Genomic DNA, 17,500 nt, shown 5'->3' with positions numbered 1-17,500 from the left:
TTCATGCTTCCATATTGTCCTCCGACTGTCCCGCAAAACAAGTCCCCGTATTCGGAATCGCACACACATGTACATATGGTCCATGGACGTTTTGTCCACCCATCATTTGCGAACCAGCAGACGGCGTCGACGCCGACAGCGTAACCACAACAGGTCCATGACTCAGGAGGAAGTTCAACCAAAACAAAATGCTGGCGAGACAGTACTCGCCGATGACAGCCATTGGTTCCGGTTGAATATGGGACCTCACCCGCATCCACGCTACACGCTCGCTGGCGACAGAGTTGGCCGACAGCCAGACCGGCTTCCACTTTACTCATCGGACAAAACCGCTTCGCTATCCGCACGAAGCTGATCCTCACGCCGTGGACAACACGTTACTCGAATTATGTATGCATCCTTACCATCGACACCATCACCACCGTCATCATCGTCATCATCATCATCAGTTTCGGTTGAGCACAGCATGATCTCGTTGTACACGGTTCACCTCTCGTAAACTCAGCGGTGGACACGGTGGGACTTTGTGCGATCAAACTTTAGCCGTATCACACTTGCTAATGCCTCTAATCCACCTAATGTAACCGGAGGCTTTAGTTTTGTGATCCGTGTGAGACGATTTACGAGGAACAATAACACGAGAACGTTAACAACGTACAGTCGGGATAGTAAACGGTCAGCAATTTATCATAACACCAGCAATTTGAGTTGAAAAATTGAGCAATCGACAGTCGAACGACGTTTGGAAGTTCGGTCAAGAAGAGGAATGGTGTTCATTTGTAGAAATGATTCAAAGCATTCTACATGAAGCATTTTGAACATGAATTGAACATTGTGTAACCATCTTCATCTATATCTTCTAATGTGAGTCATTGTTTGAACAATTCATCAAAACCACAAAACATTTCGAGGACTATAACTGCAATAAACGCTGCCACTATCTAAAAAGTTGATTTGAATCGCTTTCATTAGAATAGCATCGAAAACGAGTCAAGGTTTCTCTGGTTACATCAAGTACAAGACAGCATCACCATGATGAGAATGTTGATTCCCCCTTTTTTCATTCCCCAAATCTGACATTGAAACATTGTAAATCGTAAACCAGAACCAAACCGATCATCAATTCTGGCGTCAAGTGGCTTTTTACGGGTGAATGTCCTCGCCTCGGCGCGTCTTGTCTTGCTGCTTGGCATCTCTTGTAAAGATAAACCATGGCTCATGGTCGGTCGTAAATTAAGAAAACTCGTGTTAAATGTCCCATTGCGAAGGGAACACAACCCTAGTAGTGGCCACGACCGGTAGTAGTATTGTCGCAGTCGGAAGTTGAGTATCCCTCATTATTACGTATCAATTGATGATGCGAACGTGCAGATATCGGTTTTTGACGTTTTAATTTAATTTTCCCAACAACATGCGCCATCCACTGTCGCTAGAGATTCCAAATGGTTTCGTCAAACTTCTTTTTTAAGCGTCAGCGCAGACACCACTTGACGGGTGGAAATAAATTAATTTTCCCTCGCCGATAGTCAACCCTAGGAAGGGGATATAATCCACATTAGACACGGCACTAGGTGGAGGAAATTGTGAAACTCTCACACTCTCGCTCTCGGTCGTTCTAGACTATTGCATCGTCCGTTTTGGCACCGTAGCCAACCGAAGTTGTCTGCCACGGGCAAGAGATGGACGTGAATCGTCGGGGAAAACCCAAACCCGGCGACCGATGTCTGGCGTCGGCGAACGCGCGACGTACGACGCTTTGCGTTCCGCTCTGTCCTGAGCAATCTTTAGTAATAACTGGATCGAATTAGTGGCGGTAAGGCCCGGATCGAGCAACGGGGCGTGAAGTTTGTCACACTTCGGTAATGCGTGTGCTCGCGCAATGAGTTCGCTCGAAGCAGGAAAAGTAAATAACCACAAGAAAAGGTGGTGCCCACGACGGCGACATTCTTATTTTGCTTTCTGAAGTGGATTTTATTTATAAATCGCCCGGTAAAGGAGCGCACGGCCAAACAGGAACCATCCCACCACCGTCAAGGCACCAAGTGATGGAGCGCTATGTGTGTGAAATGGCTGTGTTTTGCTTTTTTGAAAATTGGTGGCGTGATTTGAAGGGCCATAGCGTTCGCGGCCTTACCCCTGCTGTGCTGTGCCTGGTGTCAACTAGAGAGGATTTGGCTAAGAAAAAGGGGGGCCCCTAACATAGCACACAGTCTGGAGATTCTTTCGCTGCTTACACCTAATTTGTTAAGCTGCTACAGACGTGTTAGTGACGGCACGGGGATTTTATGTTGGCTTTGTTTTACTTCGTGCATTTTATTGCTCACCACTTGTCAGGGTTATGCACGATGATTAACGGCTACATCAGGGAAGGGAATGCTATGGAAACCGAGGTGCGATGCTAAAGTAAATCAACAGTAAAGGAGGAGAGAGAATATGAGAACACAAGAGCAACATTGATCCTAACAAACCCCGGACTACTGCGTCAGCTACTCTGATGTCGAATGTTATTTCGAGTATTTCAGATATCTGTCATCGGTCTGGAAACCTAGCCACCAGATCGACTTCGTGAAGATTTTCTTGGCTTAAAACTAGAAACTAGAGAACCAGGACTCGAGTTTCATGTGATAAATGGGTACAACTTAACTTGAACTTACTAATTAGTTCAATTATGAGCAATGTTTTGCGATGCATGTTGGCTTCGGTAATGTTTTACAAAAAATTCGAATGCTACCTCAATTTGGCAGAGAATTTCAATGAAACATACAAACCAATTACTAAAAAATAAATCAGTCATAGGTTTAGTGGCAAATGGAAACTTCACAAACAAACAAACAGAAAGCCAAGCATAATTAAGTGTTATTGTACACTTCGAGACAAGATACAAGATTGAATTTATTTCATACATCAGGCTCTGTACTGTGTTCTTCTGTTCACTGTTTCTAGAAATGGGCACTGTTGAAATACAGGTTACTGAGATGATATGATATGATACGACGTTGCGTCAAAAATAAATTGTACTCAGGTTGCTACGTTTCATTAAATGTTCAAATGACAAATTTTTCACTGACAAAAACGTATCTATCTACACGTCCAGATCTTCTAGCAGCTTGTATTTGCTAAATGCTCTGTCTTGTACCAATAAACTTTCCAATTACTTCATAACCGGATGTTCTTGACAACTTGGTCCTAACACATGACAACCACTAAATGGCGACAAATCGTCTCCGTTTTCTTCTATTGTCTGGTACAATTCTTGAAACTTACATCGATTGATTTACCACCGGTAGCAGCTTTCAATTTCCAGGCGATTTGCTTTAATTGAATCGTTTCTTACTCGTGCGATTACATCATTGAGCACGACGAGTGCCGGCCACAGGTACGGCCACGCTTTCTGGCAAGAAAACTGCGCCATTTACCAATCTGTAAGGGCCGTAAGCAGCCAGGACGTTGAAAATGTTTTATGTTCCATCTTCATGCACCTCGGACGCATTCAAGCACAATCACAGCCGGTCAATCGTCTGGCAGCAATCCTCTTCCTCCGGAGCGGAGATGGCCGAACAGAGAATAAAACTCATCCAACTCATGCGGGCGACATAAAGTCGTCTCGGCAACAGTCGGCGATGAGAAGCGAAGCGTCTTGTATTCCTTCCCATTTATTCGCGATAAAAATTCAACTTTTCCATCCGTTTTAGGTGGCCAATTTTCTCACACCATGGCTAGCCACGCCTGTCTGCTTGCCTGCCTGCCTGCTTGCCTGGCTGCCTGCTTGCCTGGCTGTATCGTACAACTGGGAAATGCATCTTCATCTCCGCGGATCGTGCCACTGCGTGGGGTACGAAGGAGCTGGAGTACCGGTGTATGCAGTAATCCAGCAGCAAGTTATCTGCCATCGGTCTCTCTCACTGGTTTCTTCTATTCTCGGATTCCCGTACGGATGATGCTGCTGCTGCTGCAGTTCCAATGCAGCTTTGGCACTGGTCCTTGTGAATCGACTTCTGAAGATGCCAAAGAATGGAGATGAGTGAGGCGGATGGCAGCAAGAGCAATGAAACATTATCCCACCAGCTTCCAGGCTCGTCTTGCTCGTCTTGCCTCTCCTTTTGATCCTGTCCCATTAAACTGATGGCAAACTGAGGATCCTCTGCTCAGGATCTCACGGCATCCCACGGGGACATACCCTGCTTCCGGTGCCCGGTCTGTCGTCCGAAACCATCCAACGAAACGACGATAACGCAAAACCGGAACATAAAGTAATATCCTCAGTCCCGGGGCCGTGGCACGCGGCTGCCAACGAATGTATTTATTTTCTGATGGGTTTTCCTCCTAGGAGGGCACGTCAAAAGTGAGAAGCAAAAAGTTTAAGTCCTTCCACGTGGCCTCTTCTGCTACGTCTGTGTGAAGGTGCTTTAGTACGGACTAGTAACAGCACACATTTGCAGCATAGATAATGTGACACCGGATGGTAGTTGAGCAAAGTTCTTCTCTGGATACCACAGGGTATTTCAAATCGAACTACTTATTGTTTGTTCAAGTTGCTGGAAAGTATATCATTACGACGTGTATTGTTTTGCTGCTCTAGTGAGTGCAATCCTATCTCTTGACTAAAAGTCTGGTCTGTTTCCTCTCGGACAATCTACAAATCATCTTATACCGAGTGGACATACAGTACTGGATACACCGCTTCGAATGCTATCCATTTTTCGCTACGTCACCTAGAAGGTCACACGTTCGTGTGTCTCGTAAAACATATTCCCTATGGAAAAGTCGCGGTAAAGTACTATCGATCGCCTTTGTTCCTTCTGCATTAGATGTGGCTAGACTTCTATAGTTACTTCCATGAGTATCATAGGACCTCTAGTGCGCATTCAGCAACGTGCGCTTATCACCGAAAGGATTGTAGCATGTTTAGTACACCAGTTCCGCTCTCTCTATGGTATGAAGCATTTGTTTTGGTTGAAAATCAGAGAAATGGACCAGCAAACACATCTAGCCTAAACAAATGCTCCAAACATACTCCCCGTTACCGTGTAATTAGTAGCACATAAATTTATCGTTCATTCGAAATATTGTGTTCGGTCGCTCCGTGTAGACTCTAGAGCGGATGCGAAAGTATAGTACAGCGCACTCATAAAGCTCCAAATTTACACCCATTACCATTAGCTGGGAACCATTTTTCCAATTACCGTATGGAAGCCGTCACATACAGACCACTCCAGGTCGAGGCGAGGGGCTGAGCAACGCGGGAACAAGTGGCACATTTTGAAATTTATTCCACTTTTGCCAGTTGCAAAATGTAAATAAAAAGGCAAATAATGAGAAACAGTCACCGCGCTACGGTAATGCACTGTCGCAACTGTTTGTTTTTTCCACAAAAGGAAAGTATACTATAAACTCGTAGCGTAGAGGACGAGTAGCGCGCTATGTAAATTAGCTGGGAAATTCGTGCGAGATCTGCGGGAAACTATTTCCACTTTCTACCTGGCGTTCCTTTCTTGCTTACTTTTCGTTTGCTCCTTCGCCATCATTAGTGCACGGCACGAAATTTTGGGTGTTCCATGCTCTCGCCTGCTACAAAATGCCGCAACAGAAGAAAAAGGCCTTCGGACCTCCCCGAGGGCCACTGTAGCATCGTCCAAAAAGGCTCCACTGATTATGCTTGCAAATGAGACCATCATAATCTACATCAATTCCGGGGGCCACACAAAAATGGGTGCTCTAGACGATTCGGTTTCAGTTATTGCGACTGATTGAGCGTTGAGCGTTCTCGATAAGGTATTGCTTGGATTTCTGATTTGGTATGTTTCGTTACTTTAATTTATCGGATCCAGTGAGGGAAATCCTTTTTTCAAACATCATACAATACAATTCAAAGAAGTCAAACTCCTGATTGATTATAACTCTAGTTTCTCTTTTCAAATGCCAAAAAGGACATTCTGCTTAAACACTACACTTGCTGGCTAGTAAGTTCACCTTTTGATCACTCTCTGGTGTGCTTCTCGTCGTCGTGATTCGGCGCAAGTTGCCTGCATTGGGAATTGATTATGACAAACCGGTAGCGTCATGCGACCGATGCGACCGTAAACCTAAAGGTCCGCACTAGAAGAAAAGTAGCATAGCTTCTGCATATTGCAGTACGCAATCCGTACCGATCCTTCTCCCTGGAGAGCACTTCATTACCCTTGCTCCGAACTCCGGGAGAAAGTGGTTGGTCAAGATTGGAACACCGGGACGTCTCCCTTCTCGTCCCAGGTATCTCGTCCAGGAAAAGAAGGACAGGTGCCAAAAGCGCAACTGCAGTTGCAGAAATTGCTCCGGTGGGAATCGGTAAAGGACAAAAGACCAATGCGCGCCACATTAGAATCGTTGGCTTCGTTTGGCCAAAGCAAAGAAGCAGGACACGGACTTCATCTTCGCTTCGCTTGCACAATGACCGTTGGGTTGGGGGTTGTTTGCACCGTTCCGACGCGGATAGTGTGTCGTTCGTTCAGGTGTAAATTGGAATGGCAAATGCAAACAGTTAATTAAATTTAGTCGTTTGGACAGGGTTTTTAAATTTCTTTTCTCTTCTCCTTTCCTTTCGTTTCAGGTAAGCGCTTTGGGCACGATTGCAACGATGTTGGTTTGTACAGTAGTAAAGTCTGTAGTCTTTAAGAAGAGTATTCCACTATATTCAATTAGCAATAATTAACGAAAAAGAAACTGTCTACTCGTTATTTAAATATTTGCAACCTAATGTTATCATACAACTCCCTACGTACCATTCATTAGCTGAAAGGCACGGACGAGTCACGATAACGTTATGCTTCCATATAATTATCAAAAACAGGATACTCGGAGCAGTTTTCGCAATTACCCAGATAATTAATAGTTCCCCTTCACCCGGTAATGACCGGTACATCGATACCAGCAGTTTTTACCGCAAAACTCCACAATCCAAGCCGGTCCTTGCCTTTTCCTGCCTTTGACCACATCCCAAACGGTTCATTCATTTTTCCGTAGCGGAACTGGTAGCGTAGCTAATGGAGCTGGCGGAACTTTTCCTTTTGCGAATGTAATTGAAATAGTGGTCCAGTTGGTCAGAAAAAACTACAATCCAAGCGAAATTTACCGAGGGTCGAGTGCTTTGTTCCCTTTCCCTTGCACAATATGAACCATTTTTGCCCAACTTTGGGTGTAATTTTTGTTAAAAAAAAAAACTCTCGTGTTAATTCAACAAAGTCCAGCCAAAGAATAGAACAGTTAAGAGGCGAATCAACATGCTACCAGCGGCAACACATTTGCGGCGTGATTCAACCACGTACTCGTAATCCGATTGGATTAACTCCCTGTCACTCCACTTGAGATCCAGCGTATTTAACCTCAAAAATCACGCATTCGGAACCGTATGCCGTGACGTCGGGACGCCAGAGGTCGAATCATGGCTTAAGTAGTAGACATTATTAGTGCTCGGGCGGCCTCAAGGCGGCTTCACGTCTCAAGTGGTGGCGCAAGAGGTGCGCCAGTGGTCGGCGACGCAGCTACCAATCACACAAATCATACTTCACCCACCCACCCACCGCCAGCCACCCCCGAGAAGTCTAGTAGAACCATTTGGTCGTTTCCCTTGTCTCGAACTCTGTAGTACCACACGCACTTTACAGAGAACACTGTTTCTCTCATGCTGTTTCGCGTCTGAAATCGCTCTCCATTCAGCCGGTTCTCTCTCGAAACACGGCTTGATCCTGCTCTCGGTGACCGCGCTCGGCGGTCGAAGGGCCCAACGCAACGCCCGAAGTCGTATCTATAGAGTCGCTTCTTTCCGTTTCCGAAAAGGGTCGCTCGGAGAAGTTTTGCTCAAAACTCGCGGAACGCCCGATCAGTTCGGATCGCGTTGCTCGTTCTTACGCGTTCGCGTTTTGTGGAAAACTTTAGTTAAATAGTTAGAAAATTGGGATAGAAAAGATACAAGTATTTTGTGGCGTGGTTTTTGTGAGAAATTCAAATCTAATATGACGACACTTAGAAAGTCGCATCGCCTCGCAGGAGAAGTGGTGGCCGTGAGCGAAGCAACGATGTGCCGAGCAGAAGAGTATCTGTGATCATGTGGTCAGTGCAAAAAACGTGCAGAGTGGTGTGATCCCTTTATTTAATTCACTTCTTCAAAGCATAAGTTAAAGATGTTACACTTGTATCAACAACTTCGACGTTAAGATTGTTGTAAAAATTCCCCAAAAGAGAACAAACATCGTCCAAGTGGGCTATGACATAGAGACTGCTACGATTAATTCGAATCGCGGTCCCGGAAATAGAACACGGGTGTGGGCAATTAATTGATCATCGCCTACCGTGACTTCCGTTGCTCTTCCATCATCGAGCTGGGGCGGTGCGTGTTGGCGTGCGTGCGTGCGTGCCATGTTTAACCGTACGTGGGTCCGTGCTGCTTGAAGAGTGTGTAGCAGCGTTCTGCTACTGTGTGTAGCAGCGTTCTTGAACGATGTTGTTCAAGTCCTTTGTGTGTCCGCCCATTCGACCGTTATTGGCTCCAGCTCGAGTAGATCATTTCTCCCTGTGTGTGTGTGTGTGTGAGTGCCGTGTATTTGTCTGAAGGATATGGGTTATAAAAGAACATCATAAAATAATGATTTTGTTCTAATGAATCACCACCTCTTAGCAATTCTCATTAGTCATGCCGTAAATGACTCATGTTGCCGAACACCTGGAGTGAGATTACGAACATCCAATTTGGAGCAATCCTTAAATTAGAATGAATCGAAAGCAATTTCGTCCCGTTTTTGGTTCTTAATTTAAACCAAACTGGTCTCAATAGCCAACATATGGTTTGTTGAGTTCGTTCCTCAGCTGAGAAAAACCAATTCTCACGAGACCTACTTACGCGCCAGCTTACGGTTTCACAAAACCGAAAAGCACCACAAATCATTTTATTCCGTGTCACCATTTTGCTGACAGTTTTACACAGTTTATTGGTTTTCCTTTCCCGTGGAAAACACTCTGCCCTGTTGAAGGCAGCACGTCGGCAGCGTTCGCTACGTTTGCTCGCCAATGCCAACTGGATAAGAACCTTCATCTTTCCGACCAGCCTTCTCTCCCGTAAACGGTCGTTTGGCACGAAACATATCGATGAATCGACGGCAACCTGGTACGGTGGTCCCCAAACGGGCTTACCTCCATCGGCTGTCGGAGTCACATGATGAAATGCGGCATATCATTTTCGGCGTTTTCCATTTTCGCTTCTTTTCTTATTCAATTAGCTGAAGTAAAGCACTGTAAATCATGACCAAAGGTAATTTGCTCGCGCGGGAAAACATCGGTGAATGTCGTGTTTTGACTGGGCCGAGAGTTTTGGTGATAAATTTCCACAAAAATATGTTTCCCTTCGCCTCAGAAGCAGTTCTAGACGAAACCGATTGAACCTCTAGGGGGAGCCCTTGTTACCCCAAAAGCAAAGAACACACCCCAGACACGCACGCACACAGTGGAGCAAGTTACTTACGCACAGCAGGCCAGGATGATGAATTTGTTGCACGCCGCATGCCTTTCTCTAAAACCGAACGTAGAATCTCTTTTGTGAGTTTGTCACAGCATCATAAGTGGCAATAGCCTAAGACATTTCAGGGGTGGCCCCAGAGCGCAGCGCCGCCAGACTGTACGACTGTCTCGCTTGCTTCCTCTCTCCGCGTATTCCCATTTCTGGTCTGGTCTTCTCCTTTCATGTTGGCTTGCGCAACTCTGCGTCTGCGAGAAGTGCGTTTGCGTGAAGGAGCTGTCTGGTACGTCGATGGTACCAACTATGTCGCTTCATTCATCCAACGTCGTCGCGCCAGCGATAGAGCAGAAGAAAGAACGTTATCGCGTGGACTGTGTATGTGTGCGAAGAGTGATGTGAAACAACCGACCGGCAGAGCATAATCATATAGAGAGAGGACAACAACCGCAGCGCATTATGTTTCCCCCGGTTTTTTTCTTCCTGCTGTTCCCGATCCCCGCAGCAACCATTGGGAATGTGTGCAGACGCAGCAGGCACTCCCTTTAAGCCAGCTGACGCGGCCTGACACGACCTATAGAAGAGGGTGACCGGCACGGTCGGCTCGGCCTCCGGTCTTACGCACACACCAACGTGGCGCGCCGCCGTCGTTTGATCAGATTCAACCACTTCCCCTTTTCCCCACAAACACGAATAAGTGACCCTTCGATATGATGTCCTGAATCTAAATCCGTCACCCTAGCAACGCGAATGTAAAGGACAACAACGCGACTGTGACTGGCAATTCCGATCGTTTGCTGTGTATGTGTGCGTACACGCCTTAGTTGCCGCATATCCTTTACAGAGGGGATCAATAGCAAGAGGCATAAAGTGAAAACCGGGAACGGTAGGCTAGGCCGCGTTGCGTATGATCCATCGAATCGTCCTGGTAATCACAATGTACACGCACACACACAGGAAAGTGCTCTGTGCATAGCTCGATTGCAAAAAGGGGTGCACAATCGCAAGCGAGACACATTAATGCCGATCGAACGCATCACATTCGTGAGAGTTCAGATCAAAGGCTGCGTCTCCGTATCATTAAAAGCAATCAGCTTCATGTTTCGTTGTGTGTTCTAGCGTGTGTGATACAGTGTAGCAGCGGCAGCAGCAGGAGCAGCAGCATCGTTGTTTCTCCGCTAAAAAAAACGAGCCATACCGTGTGTTTTGTTTGTGCAATCCAAGTACACACCATAAACACCATCACCAAACCGTGGTGGCCAACCGAAATTGGAGCTCCATTTTCCGTGTTTCTCGAAACCAAAAGCAACAGCAGCAACCGGGTGTGTGTGTTGTGCACGTGTTAATGTGTGTGCCCTCGTGTTTTTTGGGTGGAGAACGAGCCGAAATGCTGAGAAAAAACTGAAAGAAAATTGACACCGGAGCATTATTCGACACGCACCACCACCACCGTCGTCGCCATGGCGACCTACATCAGTGGCAACTTCGTCTCGGAAGCAGCAGCAGCAACACTTCCGCCCAGGGCTGACGGTACCACAGGAAATCAGCACAATGGCGTCGATAGAACCGTCTCCTCTATTCTGTACGTATATCATATCGCTTCGGTAGCGCATGACGGGATGGCACACGCTTGCACCACCCCCATCAACCGATCGACCGCCCTTGTGTTTCCTTTTGAACCTTAGAATCTGTTTCGCCATAAAACCGCATCCACACCCATCCCATATTGTACGCTGTAGGGCAAACGCATGGCACATCGCAAGGCAAAAACAGCCGATCGTTAATCGGTGAAACGAAACGTAAAATTCACTTCCAATCGGCAAGCCAGAATCCAAGCGAGAGTGACCGCGTGCGTCTTGCACAGCAACCTTTGTTGCTGCTGCGGTTACTGCGATGCGACTTTGCTTGACCGGCAGCAGCAAGTCACCGGAACTGTGTGCCATCATTCATTTGTGAATTCATATTTTTACGACCAGCCACGACCACCGTCCTGATTACATCTTGACAGTCTTGCTTGTTGGAATTCCCTTAAGAGAGCGAAGCAGAATGGAGAGAAAAATGCATAAGAACCGCTAAATGTAACAATCAATCGCACGAGGCAACGCACCGAGAAGAAGGGCTGCTTGACTCTCGCGGGATACAATAACGCATTAGGACTGGAACTGACCCCCCTTCCAAAACGAGGTTATTCAATGGACGGTTTGGTTGGACGCTCGTTCTGCTACTCGACCATCTGTTGTCGATGATTCTGTTGGCCACCGAGGGCCTGGCTGGTGTGGCTTATGGTGATGATGTGGATCATTAACCTAGCTGCTAGGACCAGGGAACCCGGTCCGAGTTGAACCAACATCAGCAGCAGCAGCCGATCGTTATGGTGGTTAGTGGCCACGAGAAACATAAATAAACATATTTTAATGGCACCAAATGTTTCGCCCTATCTCAGCAGGTTTTGTAACGTTTTGTGTTATTGTGGTGAAGAGGACTCCGGATCGTATACCTAAAGTGGATTGATCTGTGAATGATGAACGTATTCGCGATCGTACCATCATGCCCAGGCTGACTGACACAGTTTGAAAGCTGAAGTCACATGATTGAACTACGCGCAAATGATGCCAGGATATACAAAGGCATCCTCTTTTCATTAGCGCTCGTTGGAATGCAATTTGTGCTCGTGGCCTTAATACGCTTTGCCTGTTTTAATTGTTTTTTTTTTCTTTTGCTCCATCCATATTTCCACATTCGTTCACCACGTGGAGCACCATTTCATCAACGCAAATGGGGTATTTCATTATTTCGCCATTATTTGCCCATGATCAATCGATACGATGATGCACGGTATCGATATCTCGATGGAAAAACTTCAGCAGGAAAAGCACGTGGAAACTGTCGCGACATTATGCTGCTCCATAAAGAAAAGGCAATTTAAAAATAATCATACTCACTGACTGCTGTCGGTGCTGCTGGTGCTGCTGGTGCTGGTTGTGAGTGATTTTCCTGCACTCCTCGTTTTACTCCGCCTGTTTCCTTTCGCCTGATCCAATGATGAGGTTTCAGCGTTCAGCGTCGGGTATGCCGCAGAAGTTCGGTACGGTACGAATGGTGAACGGAACGTGCAGCGGGCCTGCTTTGCTCCATCTATAGCCTGCTGAGCTCAGGAAAAACCTCATTTTTCCGCTGGCAATAAAACAATTCAAATAGTATTGGATTTTTTCTCTCCGCTTCTCCGTTCTTTCGTGCCAGTGCCGCACCATCGGTGCTGGCCGACAGGCCATCCAGCTGTAGGCGTAATAATAGTCGCAAAAATGTGGACCATTATTTTGCATAACAATCTCGAGTTTTCGCTTGGTTTTTTTTTTATTTTTTTTTTGGCAGCAAAATCCTTCAGGCGGTACGCGGGACGATACGGTGTACGTACGTACGTACTCGCTGCAGAGGTATAGAGGACTACCGAGAAAAAGGCATAGATTCGTAACCATCGGAATACCAGAGATAGAGAGAAAGAGAGAAAGAGAGAGAGTGCGCGCGTACTGGCTTCTATTTCTTCTTCGCAGCAATTGGACTCCACAATATTCAAATCCCAACCGGCCCAAAACTTTGTCCATTTCACTCTCCAGCGCTATTGCGCGCACCCCATTGCGTTCTGAGCGCTAGGGCCCAGTTTATCGTCTTTCGTTCTTGCAATTCTAGACACCATCATCGACCGCCCCTCGCCGGTGCCGGTGGCGTCAAACTGTCCCTTCCCTTTCCCTAGGAAAGAGCAGCATTACCATCACAGCGTATCGGCGCCGTCTTGGAGCCATCATCAGCTGTCACTGTCCTTTCGGCTTCCCCGTTGGTCTGGCTAGCTGGCTGGCTGGCTGGACGGTCGTTTTGTGAGAACATTCACATCAGCGGCTCCGGGTTTTCTCCTTCGCTTATGACCCCCTTTCACCCCATTCCCACTGATCCCCTTGAAAGGCCGGCGCATAACACTTGCCAGCACGATCTTACATCGTCTAGCACACTCTGGCGGTGCCTAGCAACCGCGATTCGTTCCCTCTTGCTCACGCCACGGTGAGTCAAGAAACATATAAGAACCATACCGCGTTCGATGTCTCCTAAGATTGCGAACCTTGGTGACAAGTTGATGTAAGTGCTGCTAGCGGGCTGGCTGGCTTGCTGGCGACATTCCGCCTGGCGACACCGAAATGGAAATAGAAATCGAAAACCATTTCCACGCGGAAATGGTTCGCGCACATTTTCTCCACCATGTCGTCGTCGTCGTCGGCGGTGTCGTCGTGCGTTGCAAATGTGCATTAAAAGCCAAACCATATCACACCGCGGGACCGTTACAAGTTGTGAAAGATTTAATTGAATCTTGCGCTCACACCGTCCGATTGAACGAAGGCGGTGTGGTACGTGACCGTGCTCCGGGTGACCGCACTTGAATTACACTGCGGCACTTACCTTTCCCGGCTATCTGCCTTGTTCTATCACCATTGCGAAGGAAGCGTCAATCGAGCAAAAGGGGCGAAAAGCCATTACGATTCTTTGTTCAAATCCGCGGTTTGGTGCCGCATTTCGAGTGGCGTTTGAGTGTCTTTGGTTTTGGACGCGAGGAACAGTGACCTGTCATGCGGTGTGGTTCGTCTGGTTTTGATAACTTTGAGGAACCCCAAAGAAGGAAACAGTCTAATGATGATGAGCTTGCCAAGAACTTTGCTCTGCTCACGTACCTCCAGATCCGGATCTACCAATAATCTACGCAAAATGGAACTCCTGGAATGAACCCTTTTGAGCGAAGAAAAGAGAAACGTAAGATAGCTAATGAATAACTACAAAAAAACTAATTCCTTCGAGAATCGAGAGAAAGAAAAAAGTTTAATTACTTTCACCACCACGATAGCGGCATTTCTTATCGTGGGATTGGAATGACGGTCGGCACAGAGCTCAGTCAGCGGTCGGTGCAGGTGTCGCCACACGCCGATGGTGTCGCGGGTAAGAAGATACAAAAGTGCTACACATGTTTGTATGATCTTCGTTTCACAAAAGGGGTGCCTCGTTGGAACGCATTTCGCATCGAAACCTTGTAAGTGACGGTGCCGTCGCCGTCGCCGAAAGGATCAACTTTCTTACAGACCCCCTTACACCGGCAATGTCTTACAGACCCGCCTTACACGGGAATGTGGCAAGTGTAGGACAGACATGCCGGCGAGCTGATACCGGGATTAAACAACCACCGGGTGCGACCGGTTGGAAGCAAAAGGTTATACTAGCTTCGGGCCACCATCGACGAAAGCATAGTTGCTATGCATTCATGCGCAAAAGTTTGGCATATTTGAATGTAAAAAAGGGTTTGCGAGACATTTCCCGGGGCGTCGTCCCCTTTGAAGTAGCAGTGCCCGCAGTAGTCATAGAGTTTGCGCCAGGGAGAAACTTTAAAATAGTGAAACAACCCGTCACCATCACTCTCTCGCGTAGTTTCCACGTGGTGCTTTCAATCTCGTTTATGAACCTAATAAAACTTCATCCCGGCAATTCATAATTCCGCTCTTCGTCCGGCATCAACGGATCGTTGAGCAATAGTTTGCTTTGATTGCCCTTTCGGTTCCAGCAGTAACGGTAGCAGCACGATTTGACGGGGTGAAGTAAATGCATTAAACCTGAGCCAGAAACCATCCGGATCCGGATCCCTGGCTTGTATACCATCGGCGTCTTTCGGTGCACAGAAGCGGTAATGAAATGCACACCCTTGGAGTACTGCGGAACTTTATCGATCATAAGCGGCTTAGAAGAGCCCATTTGACACCTCTTTTCGCTGAAGTAAAGCCCTCGAAGTACCATACAACAACACTGCACTAGGACGTGTGTGCCGCAGCCCAGAGCACCATCCATTGCGATTCATGGTTCACGCACGAGTTGTAGAGTGCATCGTTGCAAACACTTCCTTCCTCGGGAGCTGGAAATGGTGTATTGACGATGTAAGCTGTAGCGGACTACAACCCACGATGGTGCGCGATTCCTACTCACCGGAGTAAAGACGTGGCCAGAATGATGGTAGCTAAGGATTTAATCAAACAGCACGAACAGCAGGATACTGGTGTACGGAATAGGTGTAAAAGCACATTGCAGTAAATTACAAACATACATACAACACCTCTTTCGCCCATGAGCAGGTTCGGCCGCATGCAGTGCTACACCAGCCCCAGCAGCAGCAGCAGCAGTATGTTTCGTTCATAATCCTGCAACCTGCTGTAAGCTTCCTCGAACCTCGTATCGTAACACACTCCCGAAAGACGGAACCCGCGTCGCGAGCGCTGCTTGTTTTCAGCTCAGACAGCACGAACCAGACCAACAACGCTCAACCGTGCAATAGCTGACGTTTTGCAATTATCGTAAATTTCAACTTTACGCAAAATGCACTTTTCGCTTTACCAGGCAGACACTCCAACATTCCTGCACCGCGAACAGTGCGGAGTGTCTCGCACAGTCGACACTTAATCTCGTGGATATCGGTCGAGACACATTTGGGAAAAGCGCACGGGGGGTGGGCGATGGGCAGTACATGCTCGTAGAACAATGTTTCACTAACAATATGGGCGTTGTGGACGCGTTAGGGCGTTGGGTGAAAGTTTCCAATTTACTTTCCCAAATACCCCTGCGGAAAGCTCTCGATGAACGGTTTCCCTTTGCTTCGAGAAGTAAGTGTGTGTGTGATCATGATAGTTGCCTTGTAAGAAGCTGCGGCCGAAAGGTATAGGCAAAGGAAAAGCACCAGCTCCTGCGCGAAGAAGAACAAGGCAAGCCTTACGGTAGCCCTACGGTATTGGAATGTGGCACGTGTGGGGCCTTTTCGTGTGGATTATGTTGAATCCTTCTTCGCACAAATACACTGCCAGGCGGTTGTGGGTACAGCACGTAAATCAGGTTGATTAATGCATAAATTACCTGTTCATTTCGCCTCACAACGTCAAGTGTTAGCTGCTAGCGCACAGTTGATTAACTTCCCCCGAAATCAAAGTAATGTTGTTTTGTAATTTCGGAAAATTCGAACCAATCCATCTGAATGCGGACCGCGCTAATACACATGAGAACGTTTTTCGGGTTATTTTCGTAACACAAAACCAAAGGAGGTTCGCATCGAGCTCCGTTGAAACCAAATCCAGACAATTCGTTTTGGTTTTATACATGTGATGTCTGTGATGTCTCCATCTGTTGTTGAAGCTTCAAATGAAATGGCTCTGAAAAGGCCAAAGCACAACGATAACGGAACCATCATTGCGTGCTTCAGCGACTGTAAGGTATGCACTCGGTTCAACATCCATCAAAGCACAGGATGACGAACCGTCCGAGGCAAGTCAACGACCACGACCGGAACCCATCCCATGTAGCACTGCGTTCAACAACGGTGATATTGTCTTTCTGCCAGGCACACCAGGCACACCAGGCTTACACGTCCCATCTACGTCCCCATCCCGCAGTAGCATCCTCTGGCGCCTCAGTTGCTTCAACTGTTCAACAACTCGTTGCTGGCGCCATCCTGACGGAACATGTAGGGTAGCTGATGCAGATAGTGTGCTGCCCTCTCGGGGATCAACATCCCGGGTTCGGTTTTTCGGGAAGGCTAACCACCCTGCAAAGAGGCAGAAAACGAAAACCAACAAACAGCGAAATTCAATCATATTCCCGAACCTACACTCGCGGTTCCTTTTCGGCTGCTGTTTGTTCTGTAACGTTTGCCCTGGCAGCAGTAACACGACGGACGGACACCCCCTCCAATTTCAGCTCTTTACCGCGCTTGTTTCTGCAAAAGAATGCAAAGAAACGGGAACAACGGAGCAGAGGAAGATTTTCCGCAATCTGCTATATTTCATCTTGCGCCGTCGCTGTCCGTCGTCGGTCCTCGTTTTGCCTTGGCCCGTGCCGTGATTTGCGGCACAAAGCACCACGGTTTGCACAAACAAATACATCATGTGTTGTTGGTGGAACATATCAAAAAATTGGCTTTCGTTTGCGCCATACTGTTTTGTTGTCCGAGAG

General features: G+C 47.2%; 1 protein-coding gene across 14 annotated transcripts in view; it reads left to right on the top strand.

The window, feature by feature from the left end:
* LOC125948116 (uncharacterized protein CG43867) overlaps nucleotides 1-17,500 on the top strand; it is a 160,472-nt gene that overhangs the window by 131,225 nt on the left and 11,747 nt on the right. The window contains exons 1-2 of one of the 14 annotated variants that reach the window (XM_049673874.1): nucleotides 7,816-8,085; nucleotides 10,601-11,063. The exons of the other annotated variants lie outside the window; for them this stretch is intronic. The gene's annotated coding sequence lies outside the window, so the exon portion shown is untranslated. Of the gene's footprint in view, nucleotides 1-7,815; nucleotides 8,086-10,600; nucleotides 11,064-17,500 lie in introns of those variants that run through there. 14 annotated transcript variants of the gene reach the window in all.

Source organism: Anopheles darlingi, chromosome 2 (genome assembly GCF_943734745.1).
Source record: "Anopheles darlingi chromosome 2, idAnoDarlMG_H_01, whole genome shotgun sequence".
In the NCBI taxonomy this organism is placed as follows: Eukaryota; Metazoa; Arthropoda; class Insecta; order Diptera; family Culicidae; genus Anopheles; species Anopheles darlingi.
Note: the sequence above shows the minus strand (reverse complement) of the source record. Positions and strands in the feature narration are given on the sequence as shown.